Source organism: Balaenoptera ricei, chromosome X (genome assembly GCF_028023285.1).
Source record: "Balaenoptera ricei isolate mBalRic1 chromosome X, mBalRic1.hap2, whole genome shotgun sequence".
NCBI classification, from domain to species: Eukaryota; Metazoa; Chordata; class Mammalia; order Artiodactyla; family Balaenopteridae; genus Balaenoptera; species Balaenoptera ricei.
This window is the reverse complement of record NC_082660.1, coordinates 17926196-17951533: the sequence shown is the minus strand read 5'-3', so window position 1 is coordinate 17951533 and position 25338 is coordinate 17926196. Positions and strand designations below refer to the sequence as shown.

Below are 25338 nucleotides of genomic sequence, written 5' to 3'. Positions count from 1 at the left end.
AAATCACCTCCTCCATGGGCCTTCTCTGATCCTTTAATCAGGATGACTTTCTCTTTCCTTTGTGTTCCCACAGCACTAAATTTTGCACTTATTTAGTTGCTTATATGTGACTCTACCTTACTATGCTGTTAACTCTGAAATCAGAGATACATTCTATTTATCTTTGCTTCCCCATCACCTAAACCTAATGCCTTGTACTTAGTAAGTCACTCAAATTATGATTTGTTAGTTGAAATGCTTCATGCTAAAGCTCCTTCTTGTTGTAGATAATTATGCATATCACCAAATCAGACACGATTGAGTGTAAGCCACATTGTTGTTTTATCTGCTAAATAAAATAACTAAATTTTAAAAATTGCCAATGAAACCACAATATGATACATCATTGACTGTAAGATGCATCCTGATTCTTAGATGTAAAAATGTATTAAAAATTTGCACCTTAGAATTTATGAAATACAGTAGTTATTGTGGTTTAATATATTCTACAAAGCCATTAGTTATGGATAATTTGCAGTATACTAAAAAACAGAAATAATATTTTGGGTTACAGTCTCTCAAAAGCCCATAGCATGGATACTTACACTAATCCACTTATGCTTCATTTATTTTTGATGCTTATGCATTTGACAAACGTATTCTCTGTTGTCAGGGATATTTTCTTTAAGTATTATGGTATTTACCATATTATGGTATTCTTTAGGTATATGGCTTGGGTCTAAAACTTATGAGGCTGCATTTAAATGACATGATTTGGATGTCAGGATCCTGACGTTTGAGAAGGTGGCTTTTCACTTGTTTTTGTTTCTTCCTGCTCTGTCTTATCTGATGTTCTGGGAGGGGCTTGGGGAAAAAGCGTAGGGCTTTTGACTCCCGACCTGGTATGGGGGGCGGGCAGTCATGAAGAGGGGAGTCTCTGTACAAGTGGCTAGACACAGGGAAGTTCTGGCGTGGGCAAGTTTCGTAGGAGAAATCACCTCACCAAGAGATCCACAAATAGTATATGTAGTGTTTTTTAGGTAAAAACAAAACGTTGCCCAGAGTGAAATCTGTTGCTTCTAACTTGGATTGACTTAGGTTGCTCTCCATCATGCCTCTGACAGCCCCAATTGCACACAGATGATAAGAGCTACACAGGTATTTCAGCTCAATTTATCAAGAGCACTGGGACAGGAAAGAGATGAATGAATGGTGATATATTCATTAAAATGTTTTTTAAAAATATCCTACTGCTTGCTGAGTGGTTTTGCTTCAAAAATTATGGACAAATGGAAATATTTTAAATTTAATGTTCTCTTTTTCTTTTTCCTCCTTCCCTCCTAACCCCAAGGCCAAATCTAATGGATTCCACTTTTCGCTGTGTAAATAAGACAGCGTCGTGCCCAGAGTTCCTCTCCTCCAGAGGTAGGTAAGGGAATTTATCAACCTTGTGTCCATCCCATCCCCCATCCCTCCCACGCGGATACTTAAAATAACTGCAGAGTCATAGTACAGGAGGCTCCCTCAGCCAGCAGAGTTCCATAACAAGGCAAGTGGGGAGCTCTTCTGGGTGAAAATGAAGGTTCCCTGCTTATGTTTTGTTTAACCACAGCCATTTTGTCATTTTAAAAAACCTGAGGCTACTTTGAGGCTTGGTTCGCTTGAAGGTTTCTGTGAACGTTCTCAGTGGAAATAGTAGCAAAAGCTCATTTCGTCAAAATGCCATATATGTTTGGAAAGCAAAGAAAGCCTTTTTTTTTAAAGACAAATGTTCCCTGAAAATAATGATATTTTATTTCATTATTTAAATTCAGCTGCAAGTATCTGGACCCTCAGAGTGATATTTATTTTGCCTGATTTCCCCTTCACCAGAAAGAGAAAACATTAAAGATCACTCTCCACATTTTCATGAGCAGCTTTCACAAGGGTAATAGCTGTTGAAGTCTGTTTAAATTCGGGAGTAATTTGTTCCTTACGTAACAGAATATTTCAGAAAGCACCAGAGTACAGGAGAGAGTGCGCTTGTCAAAAACAAGGCTTTTAGTATGGAAATAAATTATTTAAATCACGTTGCTTTTCGAAGCCCAGAGGACAAAGCTAAGGAAGTGGGGGCCTGGGGAGTGAATGAGATTTAAGGTCTCTAGGCTTCAGTTAGAAAACATCTTGGGTGCAGTCTGTTATTTTGAGAGCATTAAACTCTTATTTATGGTTAACATGTAAGAGTCCATGTGACTTGATATTTTCAGTTCTATGATTGCAATGACTTGAAAGAAGTCTGTAGACCAGCTTCTCCAAGTATGGTCCCAGATCAGCAGCATAAGCATCACCTGGGAACTTGTTAGAAATGCAAATTCTCACCCCTACCCAGACCTGATGAATCAAAACTCTGAAGATGGGGCCTGGCCATCTGTGTTTTAACAAGGCTTCCAGGGGATTCTTATGAATGCTAAACTTTGAGAACTACTGGTCTAGGACAATGGTCTTAGCCGAGTAATTTTCCTAAAGAATATATCTTTTCTTTCTGGCTTACCAATTTCAAATTTATTTACCTTCTTGTCTCACCTTCAATAGACAAGAAGGTAAATAACCTTCTTGTCTATTCCTATCAAACGCATCTACAAACAAGTACCACTTGGGAGTAGTCAAGCGCATGAAGATTAAAGTGATCCTTATAAGCAGACAGTAGAAAGCCAACTTACTGTTTTGTTATACATTATTCTAACACTGGTCCATATCACAAATAAATTATTTGGGAAACTCGAGGCAAGCACACCAGTTGCAATTTTGAGCATCCTGGAGGATGGAAGCCTTCCTAAAATTTAACATTCCCACACATACATACAGTTTATCCTCCAGTGTCTGTGCCTTTGCATATGCTGTTCCCCTTGCCTGGAATACCACTCACGCTTTCTAACGTGTCCTACTCTTGCTCCTTCAGTCTTGAGGAAGCCTTTCCTCAACCCCTAAACTGGCGCCTGGTCCTTAGCTTGTTCGTAACTTGTAACAACATGCGGTTTTATAATTATTTTTTTGTCTCTCTATGCACTAGCTTAGATACTACTTGAGTGAAGGGTTGTCTTTAATAACTGTATACCTCAGTACCTAGCACAGTACTTGGCTCGGATTGGGGCATAATAACATTCTGAATAAATGAATGAGTTAAAAACCATATGCCCCATATACAGGCAACTTGTCAGTGCTCAGAAAGAAATTAAAATATTAACTATGCTCTCAAGTATCGCCCCTGTGGGATAATCTCTCTTCTCCTTCAGTTTTAGTTTTTGTTCATTAAAGAATAAAACAGTCCAGAGATTATATTAGCAGTGTGTTTTACATAGAATATTCAAAAGATATGAATAAGGGGTTAATAGACTCCTAGGAGAGCTAATTTCAAAGGACTTTCTTTTTTTCGAAGAACTGTCACATCCTGTTGTTTCATTTTATAGAACTGTATTCATCTACCTCAGGATAAATGTGCATATCAAGAATATTTCACAATTTTAAACAGCGAGAAAGGTAATGAATGTTTCAAAAGGAAGTTGAAGGCAGAGGTATTGTGGCAGTACCTAGTAAGGTAATTGAATGAATGAAGGATGAATGCTGATTGTTTGGAAGCTAGGTAAAGTGCAGGAAAAACCTCAGTAGTCTAATAGAAGCAAAATGAAAGGAATAAGCACAGTTAGATGAAACAAATTAATGAAATCATGTGAATGAGCGTAGAGGGCCAGGTGTCACTGACTGTACTATTTGCCCACTAAATATGTTGGGGAAAACTGCTATGGTGAATACTTAGAAATAATTTGCACAGTGGGTCCCAAAATATTCACAACTTGGTACTGCATCTCCATTTTTTTTTTCGTCCTTCAGTTCTAGTGCATTAGAAGACATCTTTCTCCCCACCTGATACGTGTCCAAATGAGTGTGAACTAACTGGCAAAATGGACATTTTTTTCTGGACGCTGAACACAAATACTAATGGGTAGGAAGAATTGGCAACCTCATCTCTGAGGTCATTTTGGAAAACTTGCTCTTAAACCCAAGACCAGACGTAGAAGGTTGTCCATCGTCCTTCCCTGAAAGAATAGTGTTGGTTTAAAAGATGGCATACAAATAGGGGAAGTCTGGATGGCATGATGCTAACATACACAGGGAAGAAAACGATTTGATTTTACTATTTCCAGCTCTTTATTGCGAATATTCTTAGGTGATAAACCTGGGGAAGCAAATGGAGGAAGAAGTGATTGTATTGGAAGGGAAGGGGAAAGTTCTTGTGTGAATGCTTAATAGTAAAGCCTGGACTCATACTCAGAAGTCTAAGAATGATTCAAGTAGTGTATTGTGTAGGGCATTGCTCAGGGAACTTGTCCTGTTTATTAGAAGACAGAGTTTTCTTATCCAAACCCTGCTGAGAGGCAAAATAATTTCTTAACTCTTTACACCAGAACTAGAGAAAGGGACAATTTTAATAAAGATGGGTTACTAATTTGGAAATCAACATGTCAAATTAAGACATTTCATCAGGTAGAAATACCCCAGCCTGCTAAGGCAAATGTTGGCTTTAGCTGGATTTCATCGACAGATGAACCGGTCACTGCCACCACGTTTCTTCTCCATTATTTGTGCCCACCTACTCTTGGTAAATCGGGATACAAACCTGCTCATGAAAGTCAAGAGTCACTGTGTGCTCATCACTGTCATCTCCCACACTCTTCCCCACACTCTAACATAGACATACCAGGGGATTAGGGTTAGCACACCATGTTTGACCTGGGTCCTAATATAATGTTTTGAAACATAGAAACAAAGGTTTACCTACAGAGTTGAGGTCCATGTATTAGTTATCAAAGAAGAGGTGATAGAAAGGGTAGATTTGTACTTTCAGGGTTAGAGAGATGAGATTTTATTTACATTTGATTGCCCTAAATGTGATCTCATCAAAAAATTGCTACCAAGAACCTGTAAAATAAAAAGCTTGTTTGTGGGAGTATGTAAAATCAAATGGGTTTATTATTTAGGATTTGATCTCACCAAAACATGGAAGCTCAATGACTTTAAGGAAATTAGAATTTGACTTATTCCGTAGTCTAACCTGCCTGGTACACTATAAATGCATTTTCTTTGACAGGTTTATTCCTTCAGCTGTTTTGAGTTTAATTGGGGTCCTCTGTATAAACCACAGACAGCTTTGGGAAATGTGGTTGTTATTTATAGAACACCACAAGCCTACACTGTACTTTCAGTAGAGCTTAAATTGGACTGAATCTCTCATGCTATCAGCTCTGGGTTCTTTTTGGAGGAAGGGAAAAAACTCACTGCATTTTTTTTTTGCCCCTGTGTTTGTACTATTAGAAAATGAAAAGAAGCTCTAAAATACATTATGATTTAATGAAAGAAGTGGGCGAAAAAGAAAGGAAACAAGATAGAATAATGGAGTTTTGAGCTTTTTTTCCTAAGAAAATGCAGTAGGACTAAATAACATAGAACAGAATTGTTACAACAGACTCCTCTGTGAGATGTTCACAGAGAAAACTGGAGACTAGAGAACAGCCAGACGCCCAGCTGCGAAAGTGCTTCCTTTTGGAGAATTTGGAAGGCCAAGGGGAAAACATGAGTTATATGAAGATGTGAGATATGTTTGTGGGGGTGGGGGATGAAAGGTCTATGAAGAACAAGGAGACAGTATTAGGCTGCGGGAACATCAGGAAAACAAGACATGGTGGAGTCACAAGTGGGCGAAGAGAAAAAGAGAAGCGTGAAGAGGAAAGCACCAAGGGAAGAGGTGGGTGAGTAGAAGGAGGAGGTAATGATGAAACTTACCCACAGACTAAAGTTGTGAATATAAAGCCATTTTCATCATCAGTACAGGGGAACATTCTCTGCGGGGTCAGAGACAAGGTAGCATGTCCTTCACACACACAAATAAGCCTTGGGTCATGGCAGGTCTCTACTTAGAAAGTTCTAGTTGGATATCTCCGTGTACACCTGGATGGGACTGTCAGGCAGGGCTGGAATGAGCTAAGGAGCAGAAGGGAACTGAAGACCACCAGGCCTGAAGCCTCAGCTCTGTTATGGGAGAGTTTTCTTTCTTTTTTTAAATTTTCATTTATTTATTTATTTTTGGCTGTGTTGGGTCTTCATTGCTACACATGGGCTTTCTCTAGTTGTGGAGAGCGGGGGCTACTCTTTGTTGCGGTGCACGGGCTTCTCATTGCAGTGGCTTCTCTTGTTCTGGAGCACAGGCTCTAGGCACGCAGGCTTCAATAGTTGTGGCATGTGGGCTCAGTAGTTGTGGCTCACGGGCTCTAGAGCACAGGCTCAGTAGTTGTGGCACATGGACTTAGTTACTCCACGGCATGTGGGATCTTCCCAGACCAGGGATCGAACCTGTGTCGCCTGCATTGGCAGGCAGATTCTTATCCACTAAGCCACCAGGGAAGCCCTGGCAGAGTTTTCTTGATCCCCATTGAAGAATTTTTGACAAGCCTCTAAAATATTGCTCCATTTTCCAAGAGTGTCTGGGAAATACTATAGCAAGAGCACTGTAACTAATCCATTTGATATGAGGCTCCAGAGAAACCTCAACAAATGTCCATTTGGGAGAGAATTGAAGATTAAAAACTATGCTCAGGGTCTTAATTAAACATTATGTTAATTTTATGAATTCTAGGTTTTAAATATGAAACCACTGGACTCATAATGATAACTGACTTGGGGAAACACTGTACTTTGCTTTCTATGAAGCAGGATGATTATCATATCCCCTCTTACCTTTACCTCCCCTGACCCCCAAATAGGCATGCTTGTTACATTGAGGAGACTTCTGGCATTTCTGCACAGCCTTATATGTAGGCAGATGAACTTTCAGAGCAGGCTTTGGAGGAGGAAATCTCATAAGCTTGGCCCATATATCATTACTAAAAATTGGACCTGGCGTTTATCACAATTATTTGTTGACTTTCTTCTTCCCTCCCTCCCTCCCTCCCTCCCTTGATTCCTTCCTCAAACCTACAGATTCAGAATCTCCAGTGGTGCATCCCACGGATTTGGATTTTGTAAACACTCCTGTAATCCTGATGCCATCAGCCCAGCACTGGTTTTGTGAACACCTTAGAGGTTTCAAAACAGGACCTGCTTTCTGTGTAGGTTGCTGAGTAATCATAGGTGATTTTAAGGGTGGGGGAAGAGCACTCCTGCCTCCCAGTATCTCACATATCTTTGGGTTGATTTTTAAAATGCATTTGGCAGTGGACAAGACCTTTCAATTCACATCAGGGTAAAGAAATTTCTTTCTTTTTTCTTTTAACATGTCTAAGGTGTAAATGATTCATACAAGATAATTTAATAAGAACAGGTGAGTGGGGGGAGAGTAAGAAGGCACCTGATGTACAATGATGGAGAAAGGGGGCATCATCTCCCAGAGGGAATGGGCAGATTTCGGTACACTCTTCACAGCCTTGGTAAGGGTTGAGCTTACTTGAAACCCAATAGTTTATTTTTATTTTTATTTTTTAATAAGATTATTTTATTTATTTGTTTGTTTGTTTGTTTATTTATTTATGGCCGCGTTGGGTCTTTGTTGCTGCGTGCAGGCTTTCTCTAGTTGCGGCGAGCGGGGGCTGCTCTTCGTGCAGTGCATGGGCTTCTTATTGAGGTGTCTTCTCTTGTTACGGAGCACGGGCTCTAGGCACGCGGGCTTCAGTAGTTGTGGCGCGCAGGCTTCAGTAGTTGTGGCGCGCGGGCTTCAGTAGTTGTGCCTCTTGGGCTCTAGAGTGCAGGCTCAGTAGTTGTGCGCACGGGCTTAGTTGCTCCGCGGCATGTGGGATCTTCCCGGACCAGGGCTCGAACCCGTGTCCCCTGCATTGGCAGGCGGATTCTTAACCACTGCGCCACCAGGGAAGTCCCAGTTTATCTATTTTTAAATAGAAGAGGTATGTTAGAATAAGCCTAAGGGACACATACTTGGAAAAGTTAACAGTAAGGACTTTGCTGTTAGGTGAGTTAAGTCCAACAATTTTCTAAGACCTTAACAGAAAGCCAGGAAAGCAAAATTCTTAAGATGTCCCTCTCCAAAATGACTATCATGGATATGGCACAAATAATGCCCAGTGCACAACCGCAAGATGAATAAAAGATGAATTCATTGTAAAAGGCTTAGAGATGGATAGATGACATTTACATAATGATGTAAATTTGTACATAATGATGGAGAGTAGTTCATTTCTTTGAAAGCTGATAATGCCAGCACTCATGAAAGAAGTAGTTTCATGTTAATTTTGAGTTCTTCAAATTTGGACAGTTTTTTTCAAAGGAAAAAGACATACTTTCTACTCTTAGAAAGATCACAGAATTAGACAGCAATCATGTTCCTTTTTTTCCCAAGATCTGGGTGCTTTTCATCATTGCCAAACCCTAAAACTGAAAATTCCATACAAATGAATTTTAATATTTTACTGCAAATTGTCATGCCATAGATGAATTCCAATTAGCCTTCTTTTTCTACTTTATAATTAGGAAATAGAGCTGAGGATGGGGGGAAGGGGGGCATAATTCTGGGCAGTGGCCAGGAAAAAAAGTGTAAAAAATTATATTGAGCACAGATTTACATAGTTTTACCATCTGTCTTCAATGACTTAGATCTAGTCTTGCTTCAGGAACTGGGACTGTGTCAGATAACTCTTAAAAGTTGTTTCCAGAGTTCTGGTTCTCTCTTAATCAGGTGCTTTACATAAGTAAACATTGAAAAATAATGGAGTAAGGAAGACTTGGGGAGTACTGGATAGCTGTCTTCAGATATGCAAAAGGCTGGCAAGTAGAAGAGGAAATACTTTGCCCTGGCTCTAGAAAGGTTTTAAATTACACAAAAGGGTAGCTCTACTCAATCCAAGTAAGAAATAAGTAGAATAGATTGTCGTGCTGATATTCAGCTCTATTTTCCTGGAATTCTATAAGCAGAGTCTGATGGTTGTCTGTCAGTGATATTGTAGAAAACTGCAGTGGGTGGGAGACTGAACTGGGGGACCTTTCAGGTTACTTCTGAACTAAAGCTGGAAGGGAAGACAAGGGAATGTGGTATTATCTTAGGCTGGATTGCACCAGAAGTAGACTCTCAGGGAAGGATTTGAACGCAAGTGGTTTATTGAGGAGGTGATCCCAGGAAGTATCAGTAGGAGGGTAGGAATGTGAGTCTTACTGGGGACTTCTGGAACACATTTCAGAATTGTCCTACTCAAGGGGTAAGTAAGCAGGGGCATCTATCCTCCATTTTCATCCCTCCTGGCTGGGCACTGCTCTCTGGGACATTAAATCCCCTGTACTCCTGGTCTGCCCTGTGCAGGTGGAAAATCATGGGTTCTTGCCGTGGAATGCCGTGGGCAAGCATGGAGTAGCTGACAAGTGCCAAAGGGATGTGACTGGGGCATGACAGAATCTGCTATAGTTGTAGAGCATTGGCTATGGAGTTAGGCTGATCTTGTTTTGGTGCTTACCTCTCCTTCTTATTAGCTGTATGACTTTAGACAACTTATGTAGCCTCTCTGGATCTATTCCTTATCAACAAGTCAGAGGTGACATAGATACCACACAGGGTGATTGTCGAAATTCAGTAAAATAACAAACTTAAAGCACTTAACAGAATGATCTAAAAAAGGTAGCTTTTGTTATGATAAGAATAAATCTTGCTTCTTAGATCTAAAATGAGCTCATTCCCAAAATAGTAAGATATTAAAATCTTACATGCTGCCAAAAGACTTTACAGGTAATACAAATGCTAAAGAAAGAAAATTTTAAACTACTATAGAATTTAGTCAAATTATTTTTCTTTCTTCATATAGCAACTAACAAGTATTTAATATTTATTGACTATCAGGTAAATATCTGGCACTACTAAATTCACAATGAGCATAAATGTCTATTTATTCAAGACTTGGCTTAAGCAGCATTTTCTCGCTGCGAAGAATAAAATTATTTTACAGCTAGACTGGGACACTGACTGACACTGACTCTTGGCCAAGATAAGGGCAGTGGGCTAACTAATGATGTGTAACATGCTATTTAAAGTTTGAAACTCCCCTGGCAGCACCTAGGACTGGTTTATTTTAATTTTTTTCTTCTAGCTTTATTGAGATATAATTGACATATAGCATTGTATAAGTTTAAGATGTATAACATAATGATTTGATATATGTATATACTGTGAAATGATTACCACAATAAGTTTAGTTAATATCCATCACCTCACATAGTTACAGTTTTCTTGTAGTAAGAACTTTTAAGATCTACTCTCTTAGCAGTTTTCAAATATGCAATACAGTATTTTTAACTATAGTCACCATGCTGTACATTACATCCCCAGAACAAATATATTTTATAAGTGAAAGTTTGTACTTTTTACCACCTTCACCCAGGCCCCCTTCCACCTCCCCAACTCCCCACCTCTGGCAACCACCAATCTGTTCTCTGTTTCTATGAGATCAGTTTTATTAGATTCTATGTATAGGTGAGATGATACAGTATTTGTCTTTTTCTATTTGACTTATTTTACTTAGCATAATGCCCTCATCCCTGCTGTTCCAAATGGCAAGATTTCCTTTTTTAATGGCTGAATAATATTCATACATATATATCTTAAGACATCTTTATCCATTAATGTGGATGGGCACTTAGGCGTTTTCTTGTCCTGTAAATAATGCTGCAGTGAACACAGGGGTGCAGATATCTTTTTGAGACAGTGATTTTATTTCCTTTGGATATATACCCAGAAGTGGAATTGCTGGATCATAAGGTAGTCCTATTTTTATTTATTTTTAAAAGTTATTTATTTTTTAGAGCAGTCTGTGCCTTTATTGGCCAAGCAGGCTTCTTGAAGGGGATGAAGCTGGAGAAGTGGGTGACCCTGATGTCTGAGCAGCTCGTGCTTCACAGGCTTGTAGGTGATTGAGAACTTGCCCATACAGTGGCCAATCATCCCAGGCTTGATTTCCACCTGGTTGAGGATCTTGCCCTTGTAGTCGCCCACTATTCTTGGGAACGATGATCATGTCCCACAGGTGCATCTTAACAACCTTAGGCTTCTCCACGGGTGGCACCTTGTTCTTGGCCTTGCTCAGGCACTTAAGCAGTGAGTGCTGCTTCCTCCGCAGGCCGGATTCAGCCGCGGTTGCTGCTGGGCGCAGTACAACTGCATGAGCAGCTTGTAGGACTTGTCCAGCAGCTGGTTGAGGTCCACGCCTGAGGTAGGTGGACTTACAGAAGGTCTGCCTCTTTTGCTGCACTTCTGCCACCTTGTCAGTTATTGGAAAATGTTGGTAGTCCTATTTTTTAATTTTTTGAGGAACTTCTATACTGTTTTCCATAGCGCTGCATCAATTTAGATTTCTACCAACAGTGTGGAAGGGTTCCCATTCCTCCACTTCCTTGCCAACATTTGTTATCTCTTATCTTTTTGATAATAGCCAGTCTAATGTATGTGAGGTGATATCTCTTTGTGGTTTTAAATTGCATTTCTCTGATGATTAGTAATGTTGAGCACCTTTTCCTGTGCATGTTGGCCATCTGTACGTCTCCTTCGGAAAAATGTATGTTTGGGTCCTTCACTCAATTTTTAATTGAATTATTTTGTTTTTGCTACTGAGTTATATAAGTTCCTTATATATTTTGGATATTAACCCCTCATCACATGTGTGGTTCGCAAATATTTTCTCCCATTCTGTAAGTTGCCTTTTCATTTTGTTGATTGTTTCCTTTGTTGTGCAGAAGCTTTTTAATTTGATGTGGTCCCACTTGTTTATTTCTTATTTTGCATGCTTGTGCTTATCTAAGAAATGACCAGTGTTAAGGAGCTTTTCCCCTGTGTTTTCTTCTAGGAGTTTTATGGTTTCTGGTCTTACATTTAAGTCTTTAATCTATTTCCAGTTAATTTTTGTGAGTGGTGTAAGGTAGGGATCTAGGTTCATTCTTTTGCATGTGAATATCCAATTTTCCCAGCATTATTTATTGAAGAGACTGTCTTTCCTCCATTGAGTATTCTTGGCTCCCATGTCAAATATTGGTTATCTGCATATGCGAAGGTTTATTTCTGGGCTCTCAATTCTGTTCCATTGATATATATCTTTTTTTATGCCAGTAGTATACTATTTTGATTATTATAGCATTGTAATGTAGTTTGAAATCAAGAAGTGTGATGCCTCCAGCTTTGTTCTTCTTTCTCAGGATTGCTTTGGCTATTCAGAGTCTTTTTTTGTTCCAAATGAATTTTAGGATTGTTTTTTCTATTTCTGTAAAAAAAAAATGCCATTGGACTCTTGATAGGGATTGCATTCAACCTATAGATAGCTTTGCATAGTATGAACATTTTAACAATATGAATTCTTCCAGTCCATGAAGACAGGATATCATCCCATTTGTGTTTTCTTCAGTTTCCTTCATCACTGCCACGAAGAATCCTGTGTGCAAGCACAGGTCACTATCCACACCCACCTGGGAGCCTGTGCATGACACCACTGCCAGGGTCCCGTGATCCAGGGACAGCTTCCCCAGGAGAACACACGGCACACCTCGGGCTGTTGCAAAGTCATGCCAGCCTCTGCCACCTCAGGCTCACCCCTCATTCCAATTATGACTACCGTACCCCTCCCTCCCCCCAGCCTGAGTGAGCAAGAGAGCCTAATCAGCTGCTGTTTTAAGCCCCTCCTGTCTGGGTGGGTAAAAGACGCCTGAGGGTGGCCTACACACAGAGGCGGGGCCAAAACCAAAACTGAACCCCAGGAGCTGTGCGAACAAAGAAGAGAAAGGGAAATTTCTCCCTGCAACCTCAGGAGCAGCAGATTAAGTCCCCACAGTCGACTTGATAAACCCTGCATCTGAAGATACCTGAATAGACAATGAATATTCCCAAAATTGAAGCGGTGGACTTTGGGAACAACTGTAGACTTGGGGTTTGCTTTCTGTGTCTAATTTGTTTCTGGTTTTATGTTTATCTTAGTTTAGTATTTAGTGCTTATTATCATTGGTGGATTTGTTTATTGGTTTGGTTGCTCTCTTCCTTTTTTTAAATATATATATTTTTTCTTTTGTCTCCTTTTTCTCTTTTTGTGAGTGTGTATGTGTATGCTTCTTTGTGTGATTTTGTCTGTATAAGTTTGCTTTTACCATTTGTCCTAGGGTTCTGTCTGTTCTTTTTCTTTCTTTCTTTCTTCCTTTTCTTCTCAGCCGTGTGGCTGGCAGGGTCTTGGTACTCTGGCCGGGTGTCGGGCCTGAGCCTCCGAGGTGGGAGGGCCGAGTCCAGGACAATGGACCACCAGAAACCTCCTGGGCCCATGTAATATCAATCGGCGAGAGCTCTCCCAGAGATCCTCGTCCCAACACTAAAACCCAGCTCTACCCAACGGCCAGCAAGCTCCAGTGCTGGACACCCCATGCCAAACAACTAGCAAGACAGGAACACAGCCCCACCCATTAGCAGAGAGGCTGCCTAAAGTCATACTAAGTTCACAGACACTCCAAAACACACCAACAGACGTGGCCCTGCCCACCAGAAGGACAAGATCCAGCCTCATCCACCAGAACACAGGCACCAGTCCCCTCCATCAGGAAGCCTACACAAGCCACTGAACAAACCTCACCCACTGGGGGAAGACACCACAAATAATGGGAACTACAAACCTGCAGCCTGTGAAAAGAAGACCCCAAACATAGTAAGTTAAACAAAATGAGAAGACAGAGAAATATGCAGCAGATGAAGGAGCAAGGTAAAAACCCACCAGACCAAACAAATGAAGAAGAAATAGGCAGTCTACCTGAAAAAGAATTCAGAGTAATGATAGTAAAGATGATCCAAAATCTTGGAAATAGAATGGAAAAAATAAAAGTAACGTTTAACAAGGACCTAGAAGAACTAAAGAGCAAACAATGATGAACAACACAATAAATGAAATTAAAAATACTCTAGAAGGAATCAATAGCAGAATAACTGAGGCGAAGAACAGATAAGTGACCTGAAAGATAAAATAGTGGAAATAACAGCCACAGAGCAGAATAAAGAAAAAAGAATGAAAAGAGTTGACGACAGTCTCAGAGACCTCTGGGACAGCATTAAACGCACCAACACTCGAATTCTAGGGGTCCCAGAAGAAGAAGAGAAAAAGAAAGGGTTTGAGAAAATAGTTGAAGAGATTACAGTTGAAAACTTCCATAACATGGGAAAGGAAATAGTCAAGTCCGGGAAGTGCAGAGGTCCCACACAGGATAAATCCAAGGAGAAACACGCCAAGACACATATTAATCAAGCTATCAAAAATTAAATTCAAAGAAAAAATATTAAAAGCAGCAAGGGAAAACCAACAAATAACATACAAGGGAAATCCCATAAGGTTAACAGCTGACCTTTCAGCAGAAACTTTGCAAGACAGAAGGGAGTGGCAGGACATATTTAAAGTGATGAAAGGGAAAAACATAAAACCTAGGTTACTCTACCCAGCAAGAATTTCATTCAGATTCGACGAAGAAATTAAAACCTTTACAGACAAGCAAAAGCTAAGAGAATTCAGCACCACCAAACCAGCTTTACAACAAATGATAAAGAAACTTCTCTAGGCAGAAAACACAAGAGAAGGAAAATACCTACAATAACAAACCCAAAACAATTAAGAAAATGGTAATAGGAACATACATATCGATATTACCTTAAATGTAAATGGATTAAATGCTCCAACCAAAAGACACAGACTGGCTGAATGGATAGCAAAACAAGACCCATACATATGCTGTCTACAAGAGACCCACTTCAGACCTAGGGACTCATACAGACTGAAAGTGAGGGGATGGGAAAAGATATTCCATGCAATTTGAAAAAGGTATTCCATGCTAATGGAAATCAAAAAAAAGCTGGAATAGCAATACTCTTATCAGACAAAATAGACTTTAAAGACTATTACAAGAGACAAGGAAGGACACTACATAATTATCAAGGGATCAATCCAAGAAGAAGATATAACACTTGTAAATATTTATGCACCCAACATAGGAGCACCTCAATACATAAGGCAAATGCTAACAGCAAACAAAGGGGAAATCGACAGTAACACAATAATAGTAGGGGATTTTAACACCCCACTTTCACCCATGGACAGATCATCCAAAATGAAAATAAATAAGGAAACACAAACTTTAAAAGACACATTAGACCAGATGGACTTAATTGATATTTATAGGACATTCCATCCAAAAACAACAGAATACAATTTCTTCTCAAGTGCTTATGGAACATTCTCCAGGATAGATCATACCTTGTGTCACAAATCAATCCTCGGTAAATTTAAGAAAATTGAAATCATATCAAGTATCTTTTCCAAACACAATGCTATGACACTAGATATCAATTACAGGGAAAAACTGTAAAAAATACAAACACATGGAGGCTAAGCAACACGCTACTAAATAACCAAGAGATCACTGAAGAAATCAAAGAGGAAATAAAAAAATACCTAGAGACAAATGACAATGAGAACACTATGACCCAAAACCTATGGGATGCAGTAAAAGCAGTTCTAAGAGGGAAGTTTATAGCTATACAATCCTGCCTCAAGAAACAAGAAAAATCTCAAATAAACAACCTAAGCTTACACCTAAAGCAATTAGAGTAAGAAGAACAAAAAACCCCCAAAGTTAGCAGAAGGAAAGAAATCATAAAGATCAGGTCAGAAATAAATGAAAAGAAATGAAGGAAACAATAGCAAAGATCAATAAAACTAAAACGTGGTTCTTTGAGAAGATAAACAAAATTGATAAACCATTAGCCAGACTCATCAAGAAAAAAAGGGAGAAGACTCAAATCAACAGAATTAGAAATGAAAAAAGAAGTAACAACTGACACTGCAGAAATACAAAGGATCACAAGAGACTACTACAAGCAATTATATGCCAGTAAAATGGACAACCTGGAAGAAATGGACAAGTTATTAGAAAATCCAACCTTCCAAGACTGAACCAGGAAGAAATAGAAAATATGAACAGACCAATCACAAGCACTGAAATTGAAACTGTGATTAAAAATCTTCCAGCAAACAAAAGCCCAGGACTAGATGGCTTCACAGGCAAATTCTATCAAATATTTAGAGAAGAGCTAACACCTTTCCTTCTCAAACTCTTCTAAAATATAGCAGAGGGAGGAACACTTCCAAACTCATTTTACGAGGCCACCATCACCCTGATGCCAAAACCAGACAAAGATGTCACAGAAAAAGAAAACTACAGACCAGTATCACTGATGAACATAGATGCAAAAATCCTCAACAAAATACTAGCAAACAGAATCCAACAGCACATTAAAAGGGTCATACACAATGATCAAATGGGGTTTATCCCAGGAATGCAAGGATTCTTCAATATATGCAAATCAATCAATGTGATACACCATATTAACAAACTGAAGGATAAAAACCATATGATCATCTCAATAGATGCAGAAAAAGCTTTCAACAAAATTCAACACCCATTTATGATAAAAACTCTCCAGAAAGTGGGCATAGACGGAACCCACCTCAACATAATAAAGGCCATATATGACAAACCCACAGACAACATCATTCTCAATGGTGAAAAACTGGAACCATTTCCTCTAAAATCAGGAACAAGACCAGGTTGCCCACTGTAACCACTATTATTGAACATGGTTTTGGAAGTTTTAGCCACAGCAATCAGAGAAGAAAAAGAAATAAAAGGAATCCAAGTTAGAAAAGAAGTAAAACTGTCACTGTTTGTAGATGACATGATACTGTACATAGAGAACCCTTAAGGTGCTACCAGAAAACCTCTAGAGCTAATCAATGAATTTGGTAAAGTAGCAGGATACAAAATTAATGCACAGAAATCTCTTGCATTCCTATACACTAATGATGAAAAATCTGAAAGAGAAATTAAGGAAACACTCCCATTTACCACTGCAATAAAAAGAACAAAATACCTACGAATAAACCTCCCTAAGGAGAAAAAGGACCTGTATGCAGAAAAATTTTAGACACTGATGAAAGAAATTAAAGATGATACAAAAAGATGGAGAGATATACCATGTTCTTGGATTGGAAGAAACAACATTGTGAAAATGACTCTACTACCCAAAGCAATCTACGGATTCAATGCAATCCCTATCAAACTACCACTGGCATTTTTCACAGACGAGAACAAAAAGTTTAACAATTTATATGGAAACACAAAAGACCCCGAATAGCCAAAGTTTTTCTTGAGAAAGAAAAACAGAGCTGGAGCAATCAGGCTCCCAGACTTCAGACTATACTACAAAGCTACAGTAATCAATACAGTATGATACTGGCACAAAAACAGAAATATAGATCAAGGGAACAGGATAGAAAGCCCAGTGATAAACCCACGCACATATGGTCACCTTATCTTTGATAAAGGAGTAAGAAAAGACAGCCTCTTCAGTAACTGGTGCTGGGAAAACTGGACAGCTGCACGTAAAAGAATGAAATTAGAACGCTCTTTAACACCATACACAAAAATAAACTCAAAATGGATTAAAGACCTAAATGTAAGGCCAGACACTATAAAACTCTTAGAGGAAAACATAGGAAGAACACTCTTTGACCAAAATCACAGCAAGATCCTTTTTGACCCACCTCCTAGAGAAATGGAAATATAAACAAAAATAAACATATGGGACTTAATGAAACTTAAAAGCTTTTGTATAGCAAAGAAACCATAAACAAGACAAAAAGACAAGCCTCAGAATGGGAGAAAATATTTGCAAACAGAGCAACTGACAAAGGATTAATATCCAAAATATACAAGAAGCTCATGCAGCTCAAAATCAAAAAAACAAACAACCCAATCCAAAAATGGGCAGAAGACCTAAATAGACATTTCTCCAAAGAAGATATACAGATTGCCAACAAACCCATGAAAGGATGCTCAGCATCACTAATCAGTAGAGAAATGCAAATCAGAACTACAATGAGGTATCACCTCACACTGGTCAGAATGGCCATCATCAAAAAATCTAGAAACAATAAATGCTGGAGAGGGTGTAGAGAAAAGGGAACCCTCTTTCACTGTTGTTGGGAATGTAAATTGATACGACCACTATGGAGAACAGTATGGAGGTTCCTTAAAAAACTAAAAATAGAACTACCATATGACCCAGCAATCCCACTACTGGGCATATACCTTGAGAAAACTACAATTCAAAAAGAGACATGTACCACAATGTTTATTGCAGCACTCTTTACAATAGCCAGGATATGGTAGCAACCTAAGTGTCCATCAACAGATGATGGATAAAGAAGATGTGGCACATATATACAGTGGAATATTACTCAACCATAAAAAGAAACAAAATTGAGTTATTTGTAGTGAGGTGGATGGACCTAGAGTCTGTCATACAGAGTGAAGTACGTCAGAAAGAGAAAAACAAATATTGTATGCTAACACATATATATGGAATCTAAAACCAAAAATGGTTCTGATGAACCTAGGGGCAGGACAGGAATAAAGATGCAGACGTAGAGAATGGACTTGAGGGCACAGGGAGGGGGAAGTGTAAGATGGATCGAAGTGAGAGAGTTGCATTGACATATATACACGACCAAATGTAAAATAGATAGCTAGTGGGAAGCAGCTGCATAGCACAGGGAGATCAGCTCGGTGCTTTGTGACCACCTAGAGGGGTGGGATAGGGAGGGTGGGGGGAGACGAAGAGGGAGGGGCTATGGGAATATATGTATATGTATAGGTGATTCACTTTGTTATACAGCAGAAACTAACACAACATTGTAAAGCAATTATACTCCAATAAAGATGTTAAAAAAAAAAAGAAATATCCAATGTCCTCAGGGTAAAATTGGCTTCCTTGTGCACTTTTTGGATTCCTGATTTATTTTGCTTTTGTTGTTAGATCTTTTGCTTTGTAAGAGATTTGTAAAAGAAAAAAAAAGCAAACAAAAAACAAAAGTCCTTCCCTCAATATTTTTAATTGGTTTCCTCTGGAGGTTTAGTCAGAATAACTGAGTCTCCCATTACTGGAAATTAGAAATCTCGCTCAAATATATTGTAGTTATCAAAGACCTTGCAAATAATTGCAGTGAGAGACAGAGGTGAACCCAAGTAAGTATAGGACAGGGACTGCTAATCTTTCTGCCATCATCTCCTACAATTTTCTGCCTCTCCTTTCTCACTCAAGTCATATGAACCTCTTATTCTTCCTCATACATACTTGCTATTTCTTCTGTCTAGAACTCTCTTCTCCCAGATCTTTTATGCCTACCAATTCCTGTTGTTGTTCTTCCTTCCTGACATTAGAAGAAGCTTATTTTTTACTGTTTCACATTTATTAGCATCTCTACTACTGAGTGGAAAAAATAAAAGGAGATAAGTCTTAAATTAATTCATTTCAGTGAAATTAATAGGGCTGATGAGAAAAAAGTAGTAGTAGAGGAAATTAAAACTAACATTTGAAAGTGTACTTTTTAGATTTTCTATGGTGAAGTGAAAACCAAGAGGTGTGGGATTTGGCCCTGGTGCTACCACCGTTCCTTAAGGTGGACTCAGTTTCTTCTTTTTCAAAATAAGTGGGTTAGATTTCTAAGTACATTTTCAGCTCTAAAATTACTTTATTAAACAATTTATATTATTTCTTAGTGCTACAGACTGGATAACATCAAGTGTTTTCAGTGGTTTCAGAATCTGAAAATCCATTTCCATGAAAGCTTCTCTCAGGTATTAATGTCTTAGGACTATATAACATTCCTGTGATACTGTGTTCACAGTCTCTAGGACTTGTGGAACATTCTAAGTCAGAGATTTTTGTTTTATTAACTTTAATTAATTAATTAATTAATTTTAATTTTTTTTGGCTGTGTTGGGTCTTCGTTTCTGTGCGAGGGCTTTCTCTAGTTGCGGCAAGCATGGGCCACTCTTCATCGCGGTGCGCGGGCCTCTCACTATCGCCGCCTCTCTTGCTGTGGAGCACAGGCTCCAGACGCGCAGGCTCAGTAGTTGTGGCTTACGGGCCTAGTTGCTCCGCGGCATGTGGGATCCTCCCAGACCAGGGCTCGAACCCATGTCCCCTGCACTAGCAGGCAGACTCTCAACCACTGCGCCACCAGGGAAGCCCCGAAGTCAGAGATTTTTAAAGAAGAGTGCATATCTGAATCACCTAAGGAGTTTTTTCAAAATGCACATGCTTGCACCCTGCCCATTCCAGGCCTACTGAAATCAGAACCACAGGAGTGCCTTTTCAAGCCTCTGCTTGCATCAAGTTTGTAACTATTCATTTGGTCAAAGCATGTCACATGGTCAGGCCCAAAGGCAGTATGAGAGGGCACTATAAAAGGGCATGGATACAAGGATACATTAAAAACTGGGACTATTAGTGCAATCAGTCTCCCCCAATCTACCATATATTTATTGAGAACATGCGGTCCAGCACACTATTCCTGCACATAGTATATATGCCACGGGAATCTATTGCTAATAGTATGCTAACTAGTTGAGAAGCATTGCCTTTTGTTGTCCCCATTATTCTCTGATTAATGGTTCCTTGAAGGTACCCTTTTGGAAACCAGCTGTCACTGATAATGGTGTTGGCAGAGACTGTGGTGACTTCCTGACAACCAGTGCTTTCCCCTCCTCCTTCTCAATGTAGATTCTGTTTTCTCTGACGTGGGCACAGTCTTACACATCTCTTTCATTTTTCAGAGAATAAATTTGACTGGGTGGAAATATTTTTAGACTTTTATAGGAACTAATGAATTCAGCTGTCTTTTTACCACCCCTCTTCTCTCCATCCCTGTTTTCTTTTCATGTGTTTACTTTATGTGAGTTCATACATTTTTCTGTTTGTGTATTCATTATGGAAACATGGATTATTGGGTTAAAATTTGTTAACAAATTTACAATTGTAGTGTCTTCAATTATTTTGAAGTGTGTTTGTTGCATTGCAAGAAAGGCCTTTGCAAAGTCAATCAGTATTAGACAGTTTTGGTAATATAATATGATGTTATCTGAGTACTTGATATTTGTTAAATATTTGTTGCAAATGAAGCTAACTGAATGAAGACAAGGATAATATAAAGTTGTTCCATTCAGTGAATCAGAAGTATGGAACTTCTCTGAAGGGTTTAGTTTCAATTTCACTTTTATAACAGTTACTATTCTTTTCTGACATGTTTTTTTTTTAATTGAAGTATAGTTGACTTACAATATTATTAGTTTCAGGTGTACAACATAGTATTTCAATATATTTACAGATTACACTCCATACAAAGGTATGACTATATTCCTTGTGTTGTACAATACATTCTTGTAACTTATTTTTTTTTAATATCTAGTAGTTTGTACCCCTTAATCCCCTTTGCCTATTCTGCCCCTATCCCTACCCCTCTGATAACCACTAGTTTGTTCTCTGTATCTGTGAGTCTGTTTCTGGTTTGGTATGTTTGTTCATTTTATATTTTAGATTCCACACTTAGTGAAATAAGTCAGACAGAGAAAGACAAATATGGTATGTTTTCACTTATATCTGACATGTTTTTGATCCTTTTTTTCTCAAGTACTCTATACAATCATCTTAAAGGTAATTTCATTGAAGACCTGAGATGGTAATATCTATAGTCAATTCATGAGTCTCACCAAATTCATGTGCTTTACGACTAGTTTAGTTATAGTGAGTAAAGTGAAATCATTCTGACCACATTCTACCTTCAAATAAGCATTTTTATAGTTAATGAAACTGGTTTTGCTGATTAAGAGAAAGTATGGGTAAATATTCCCTTGTTCTTCAAATGGGGGAAGATTTACAAGAATAAAAGCAATGTGAAAAAATCATAAAGGAAAAAGTAAACAGATTTGACTGCATGAGAATTCCAAATTTCTGTGCAATGATAACAATGAAAATCCACCATAAATTAAAATTAATGGTAAAATATAAGTGCAAAAAATATAATAAAGAACTAATATGTTTTAATATATAGAGATGCTGATAAAACATAGAGAAAAAACTAACTGCCCAGTAGAAGATATGGGCTATGGTCATGAACAAATCACAAAAGAAAAAGAAATAACCCACAAATGGTCAATATATTTATGTGTGAAATGATAAATTGCATTAAAAAAAAAAGAATGGTAAGGTAATGAGATAATGGTTTTGACCATGAAATTAGAAAAGAATTATCCAAGATAACACTCCATGTAGTCACTAGTGCTCTTGGAAGGGCATGTTTATACATTGCTCATGGGAAGATATATTGGGACAATCATTTTGTGAAACAACTTGGCAATTGTACTAAGAATCTTAAATATGTTCCTACCCTTTCATTGAGGCATTTAACTTCTGAGAATCTATCCTAAGGAAACAATTGGATAGCCAGGCAAAGTTTTACAAAAGAAGATTTGTCCACATTTGTACTTCCACAAAGGAGGCAAGAATATACAATGGAGAAAAGATAGTCTCTTCAGCAAGTGGTGTTGGGAAAGCTGGGCAGCCACATGTCAGTCAATGAAGTTAGAAAATTCCCTCACACCATACACAAAAATAAACTCAAAATGGCTTAAAGACTTAAATATAAGACATGACACCGTAAAACTCCTAGAAGAGAACATAGGCAAAATATTCTGACATAAATCATAGCAGTGTTTTCTGAGGTCAGTCTCCCAAGGCAATAGAAATGAAAGGAAAAATAAACAAATGGGACCTAGTCAAACTTACAGGCTTTTGCACAGCAGAGTAAACCATAAACAAAACGAAAAGACAGGGCTTCCCTGGTGGCACAGTGGTTAAGAATCCGCCTTGCAATGCAGAGGACATGAGTTCGAGCCCTGGCCTGGGATGATCCCACATGCTGTGGAGCAAATAAGCCCATGCGCCACATGAGCCTGCGCTCTAGAGCCTGCAAACCACAACTACTGAAGCCCACGTGCCTAGAGCTCGTGCTCTGCAACAAGGGAAGCCACCGCAGTGAGAAGCCTGTGCACCACAGCAAAGAATAGCGCCCACTCGCCACTAGAGAAAGCCCACGCGCAGCAACAAAGACCCAGCACAGCCAAAAATTAATTAATTAATTAAAAAAAAATAACGAAAAGACAACCTATGGACTGGGAGAAAATATTTGCAAATGATGTGACCGACAACGGCTTAATTTCCAAAATATACAAACAGCTCAGACTACTCAATAACAAAACAAAACAAACAAACAAAAAACAATCAAAAAATGGGCAAAAGACCTAAGTAGATATTTCTTTAAAGAAGACATACAGATGGCCAAAGGCATGTGAAAAGATGCTGAACATTACCAATTATTAGAGAAATGCAAATCAAGACTACAACGAGGTATCACCTCACATTGGTCAGAATGGCCATCATCAAAAAGTCTACAAATAAGAAGTGCTGGAAAGGGTGTAGAGAAAAGGGAACCCTCTTACACTGTTGGTGGGAATGTAAATTGGTGCAGCCACTATGGAAAACAGTATGGAGGTTCCTTAAAAAACTAAAAATAGAGTTACCATATGATCCAGCAATCCCACTCCTGGGCATATATCTGGAAAAGATGAAAGCTCTAATTTGAAAAGATATACGCACCCCAATGTTCAAACCACTATTTGCAATAGCCAAGACATGGAAGCAACCTAAGTATACATGAACAGATGAATGGATAAAGAAGATGTGGTATGTATATATACAATGGAATACTACTCAGCCATAAAAAAGAATGAAATAATGCCATTGGTAGCAACATGGATGAACCTAGAGATTATCATACTAAGTGAAGTAAGTCAGACAAAGACAAATATGATATCATTTACATGTGGAATCTAAAAAATAGCACAAATGAATTTATTTACAAAACAGAAACAGACTTACAGACTTAGAAAACAAACTTATGGTTACCAAAGGGGAAGGGGGGGAGGAGGGATAAATTGGGAGCATGTGATTAACAGATGCATATACCGTATATAAAATAGATAAACAACAAGAATTTATTGTATAGCACTGGGAACTATATTCAATATCTTGCAATAAACTATAATGGAAAAGAATCGAAAAAAAAGAATATAGGTATATACATATACTTGTATAACCAAATGACTTTGCTGTACATCTGAAACTAACACAATATTGTAAATCAGCTATTCTTCAATTTAAAAAAAGATTTGTTGCAATATTATTTATAATAGCAAAAATTTGGGAAATATCTTAAATGCCCAAGGATGTTGAAATTGTGACACATTATGGATTATTACATAGCCATTAATAGTCATGTTTATAAATAATCCCAGTTATGTTAATTAGAACTAATATAAACAGAGAAAATTGCCCAGAATTTAAGATATCAAAATGTTAACTTCTGGTGGTTTAATTATGTGATTTTTTTTTTTTTTTAAAGAAACATGTTGGCTCTTTAAATTTATTTTATTTATTTATTTATTTATTTATTTATTTATTTATTTGGCTGTGTTGGGTCTTAGTTTATGCGCGAGGGCTTTCTCTAGTTGCGGCGAGCGGGGGCCATTCTTCATCGCGGTGCGCGGGCCTCTCACTGTCGCGGCCTCTCTTGTTGCGGAGCACAGGCTCCAGACGCGCAGGCTCAGTAGTTGTGGCTCACGGGCCCAGTTGCTCCGCGGCACGTGGGATATTCCCAGACCAGGGCTCGAACCCGTGTCCCCTGCATTGGCAGGCAGATTCTCAACCACTGTGCCACCAGGGAAGCCCTGATTTTATTTTTTTAATACTCTTCTGTTTTCAGCAAGGAACATATATTATTTTTGTCACCAAAAATGTTATTTAAATTAAACTTATGAATACTTTAAAAATCTTGTAAAATTCATTAGAACCAGTCCTGTCAGACTGAGCAAGCTTGTTAGAATTCTGCTCCATGTTTGCCTTCTCCCCCAACACCCCCCTTTTTTCTTCTCTTTGTGACTCAATCCTACCTCAGAGAGCAGGTTGGTTCTCTTGTTGGGTAGAAAACACAGACCATTCTGTGGAGAGATGGTGGGATGTTAATGAATTACAATGTGGGAAACAGGGGAGCTTGCTTTCTTAAACACAGAAGATCCTGTGATGAGGTTCCTTTGATATCTAGTACTGATTACACTCAAAGTAATATTTCAATCAGGCTGTGGAAGTACATTCAAAACCTTGTCATTTGTCCCAGTGTAGATTGACTAGTTCAGGTAACTGAAGTATCCCAAATCCTTACTATATTCTGTTTCCAGAAGTCCCATGGAAAATAGTCCAAGTTTTCACGTTATCCACTCCATTCCATTTCTAAATGTATCTGCATTGCCAGCACTTGTTGATCAAGAATTTGTCAAGTTTGTTGTTTCAGTATTCTGTAGCAAAGAGTACCAGTA

The 25338-nt window shown here is 38.5% G+C and overlaps 1 pseudogene; it reads right to left on the bottom strand.

The window, feature by feature from the left end:
* Positions 1-10792: 10792 nt before the first annotated feature.
* On the bottom strand, positions 10793-24859 carry LOC132357893 (small ribosomal subunit protein uS19-like; annotated as a pseudogene).
* Positions 24860-25338: the final 479 nt, after the last annotated feature.